The sequence below is a fragment of the Saccostrea cucullata genome, unplaced genomic scaffold, assembly GCF_032062105.1.
Source record: "Saccostrea cucullata isolate Sc308-1 unplaced genomic scaffold, CSIRO_AGI_Scuc_v1 ctg1073, whole genome shotgun sequence".
In the NCBI taxonomy this organism is placed as follows: domain Eukaryota; kingdom Metazoa; phylum Mollusca; class Bivalvia; order Ostreida; family Ostreidae; genus Saccostrea; species Saccostrea cuccullata.
In genome coordinates, this window is record NW_026926768.1 from 261,367 (window position 1) to 265,782 (window position 4,416).

Consider the following 4,416-nt stretch of genomic DNA (forward strand, 5'->3'; position numbering starts at 1 on the left):
GGGTGGCTAAAAAGATAAACAACAGCATAGAGTATGTGCATGTTCATGTTGAACAGATATTACGATGTTGTGAATAAAGACTGCCAGTTATATTAAGATTTAAGCAGATGACTAGTACATGTAGATTTTATTGTTTGCATAATTAAATAACCCAGTTATAATAGTTATTTTCACAAATAAACAAATATTAAATTCAAAATGGCGGCAACAAAAAATATGGCGGCCTCCGATGTCCGTTTTGTTGATACTAAGATAAATTCAAAATTTTAACACCAACTGGTATTTATATTTTTAATTTAAGTTTAAAATTACACAATTAGGTTTATTTGCATTTAAAATAAATTAATTATGAATTATTTATTTATTTTTTTCGATCACGTGACGTTTTTGAGTTCTATGATTGGTCAATAACAGAGCGCGGATTTTTCCATGGAGGATTTGAATGTTTGGATGTTGAAAGTGTTGATAGAAAAAAAAGGAGATAAAACCAGTTGGTAAGGCGATATTTATGCTAACATTTTATTGATTTTGGTAAAATATACTTAGTACCTCTGGAATAACATTCCAAAAAGAAGAAATATTGGGAATGAACAAAATTCTAGGTGTGTGAATCTTAGATTTCTTGTTTGTTTTGATTGGTATGTCGAATGACAAAGACTGAAGTAAACAAATTGAAAGTATTTGAAACGCATAATATTTTTCAGCATTTAGTATATTAATCAAATATGTTGTTCTTTGTCATATTTATTCCCACAATTGTTTATAGATTCCCTGAACTGTTAAAATATTGTGAAGCCTTATACGCATCAGCATGATCATAACATGATCTAGCTGCAACGTTATATGCAATGAAATGAGTAATTTAACATTAATTTTCATTTTTTTTTTTTTTATAAAGCAGAATATTGGTACATGATGTTTCCATGAGCTGAATCTGTCCTGACCTGGAGTACATGAAATTCTTCAAAATATTACTTGTTTAAGGTAAAGTAAATTTTTTTTTCATTTCAAAATTCAATAAATCTTTCAATCTAAAACTGATACCTGTAAGTATAGATCTTAAATTAGTCTTGTATTTTCCATGTTTTGGATGAATTAATGAATTTGAATTAATTGATATGGAAGAGTGTTTTCAATTTGATATGCAAATGAGTGCTGGAAATATACTATCTAAATATCTATAATCTAAATTTTGAACCTTTACAATTTTTTGCAGAATTGAAGAAAAGGTTAAAATTGCAAGCATATTTCAACGAAAACTTAGCCGACTACCAGTCACACTGCCCGCCAGCCAAGACGTCTGACCAGCTAAAATGAGGGACGCAGACCACCAGCCAAGTCCCTCGGCCAGCTCGGCTGACCCAGTGCGGCCTGTCAAGGGATGACCAAGTCCATCAACTAGCTCGGCTGACTACCAGTGCAGCCTGTCAAGTCCTTCAACTAACTTGGCCTATTACCAGTGCGGCCTGTCATTGAACAACCAAGTCCATCAACTAGATTGGCTTACTACCAGAGCGGCTTTTCAAGGGATGGTCAAGTCCGTCAACTAACTTAACCTACTACCAGTGCCGCATGTCAAGAGATGGCCAAGTTCGTCAACTAGCTCGGCTTACTACCAGTACGGCCTGTCAATATAGGGACAGTTAAGACCGTTGACTAACTTGGCCTTCTACCAGTGCGGCTTGTCAAGGGACGGTTAAGTCCGTCAACTAACTTGACCAACTACAGATGCGACCTGTCAAGGGATGGCCAAGTCCGTCAACTATCTTGACCAACTACCAGTGCGGCCTGTCAAACGATGGCCAAGTCCTTCAACTAACTTGGCCTACTACCAGTGTGGCCTGTCAAACGATGGCTAAGTCTGTCAGCTAACTTGGTCTACTACCAGTGCGGCCTGTCAAACGATGGCCAAGTCCTTCAACTAACTTGGTCTACTACCAGTGCGGCCTGTCAAACAATGGCTAAGTCTGTCAGCTAACTTGGTCTACAACCAGTGCGGCCTGTCAAACGATGGCTAAGTCTGTCAGCTAACTCAGCCAACTTTCAGTGCAGCCTATCTTCAAATAATAAAGATAAACAACTGTACACCAGCAAGGATACCTGTGCAAGGAGGGTGGTATGCAGCTAGAAACTGTAACTGAAATCACTGTTTAGAACCTTTCTTTTTTTTGAAATACAGCTAGATCAAAAATAAATAGGGTGTTAATATTTAAAAATTAGTGATGTCTGTTTATACAATTAGCAAGAGTAGAATGCAGTTTGCTAGGTAATTTTACAAAGACCCTAATTGCTATATGCTAAAAATGTATTCTTTAAAACAACCAGAGAAATTTCAATCTGTTGTAGATGACATGATGAAAAATAAGGTACACTTGAATTTTGAAAACAATTGCATGTGCATTCATTTAGTTGTATTTGACAATAAACCAAGCTATCTTTATCGTGTTTGTTAGGTAAAATTGTTATTGCCTTTAATATGTTTTAATTAATCTTTTTTGTATAAATTTCAAAAATCTTTTTTTTTTTTTTAAATTTTAATGAGTAGCTTTTTAAAAGCTTATAACTGAGTAAATCCACAACAGGTTAACATACAGTGTATAATTTCACTGGAACTTTTACGAAAGTTTTTATTAATAGGTATAACTTTTTATAGTTATAACTTTTTGCAGTTATAACTTTTTTTAGGTATAACTTTTTCATAACTTTCTTGGGGTATAACTTTTTTGTAACTTTTTCATAACTTTATAATAGGTATAACTTTTTTTAGTTATAAATTTTTAATGGGTATAACTTTTTTGTAACTTTTTCATAACTTTATAATAGGTATAACTTTTTTAAGTTATAACTTTTCCTGGGTATAACTTTTTCCGGGTATAACTTTTTTGTAACTTTTTCATAACTTTTTTTGGGTATAACTTTTTTGTAACTTTTCCACTGTTTATTTGGGTATAACTAAAGTATAACTTTGTAACTATTTTATAACTTTTTGTGTAACTTTTAATAAGTATAACTTTTTGTAGTTATAACTTTTTTATAACTTTTATGTACTTGCTGTATTTATGTTGAATAAAAGGTGAAAAGTTATGCAAAAGTTATAACTTTTTTGTAACTAAGTTATAACTAAATTATACCTCACTTAAAACATGCCATTCCAAACTCCGATAACTTAGTTATAACTTTTTTGTAACTTTTTTTAGTTACAAAAGTTATAACTAAGTTATAACTTTTTTCGGTATGGGGGGGCTTATCCAAAGTTAGACTTAGTATAGACATTGAACATTGCTGCGTAGGTATACCCACGAAATAGGAGTTTTGTGTTTTGAAAATACACATCCCTTGTTTTTGTTTGTGTGCTGGTTTTTTTTTTTTTTTATTGCTTCTCAGGTTATTTTGGGAGGTCTAAAAAAATTTCTTATATACCCTTAGCCCCCACTTTAATTTGCTTCCGACGCCCATGATAATTAGATATTTTCCGTCGTTTGGTATTAATTACCTTGTACATACAACATTCGTTAAAACTTAAAAATAAATTGAACTTCAATCGTTAAAATTTGAAGGTAAATAGACACGTCTTCCCAGGCCTTCCCTCTTTATCTTTTCTCTCGAATATACGCATAAAGAGGGTATCAATTTTTCACCAGTATATTTTGTACCAAATTGCAACAATCTCAGCATGCATGACTTGGGTTGATACGCGTAACTAATAAAACTAATGATCAATGAATCATGCACTACTCGACTTTTATACTTGTTCGCAAATATGAAAAAAAAGTAAATATTGCGATAATAGAATAAAATAATCGACCAATGAAATATTCGTAATGGACTGAAAAAAATCTTTACATTTTTAAATTCAAGGTTTAAAAAAACTTTTTGTTTAATTCAAGGTTAAAAAAACTTTAAACTTTGTAGGTAACATTCAAGAAAACGACATCGTGACTGTCTACTCCATTTTTTGAACCCCGAAAACAAGCTGTATGTTGCAGCTGACCGACTTTAGCGTGGGAGAGACGCGATCTCGGTTACGTCCTTTGATGTGGCGAGAATGTGACGTAGTATTTAAAGTTCTCGACAAGCAAAGCGTCAGCTCGTCACAAACAATGTAATCCTTTAGGGGTTTTGCGATTGGCTCTAATTCAGTATAATCCATCAGATCGTATATACGTGGGTATTCTATTTACTTTACTTTTCTAATTCTTTGTGCAGTGCAGCTGTATACGCGTACAATAATGAGGGAATTGACACAATTTGCAGAATTTTGATACTTAAAATAAACATATATCCATATGTCAGAAATTAAAATAATATCTGTCAACTGTCAAGGTTTAAATGATGCAATGAAAAGAAAAGATATCTTTCACTACTTTCGACAAAAAAAATGTAGTATTCTGTGTCTTATTGACACTCATTTTATAG

The 4,416-nt window shown here is 32.7% G+C and overlaps 1 long non-coding RNA gene across 1 annotated transcript; it reads left to right on the plus strand.

Annotated features, from left to right (window-relative positions):
* Positions 1-214: 214 nt before the first annotated feature.
* On the plus strand, positions 215-3,232 carry LOC134272614 (uncharacterized). Its single transcript, XR_009993239.1, has 3 exons — positions 215-494; positions 899-984; positions 1,217-3,232. It is a non-coding gene; the product is annotated as an uncharacterized LOC134272614 (long non-coding RNA).
* The last annotated feature ends 1,184 nt before the right edge of the window (positions 3,233-4,416 follow it).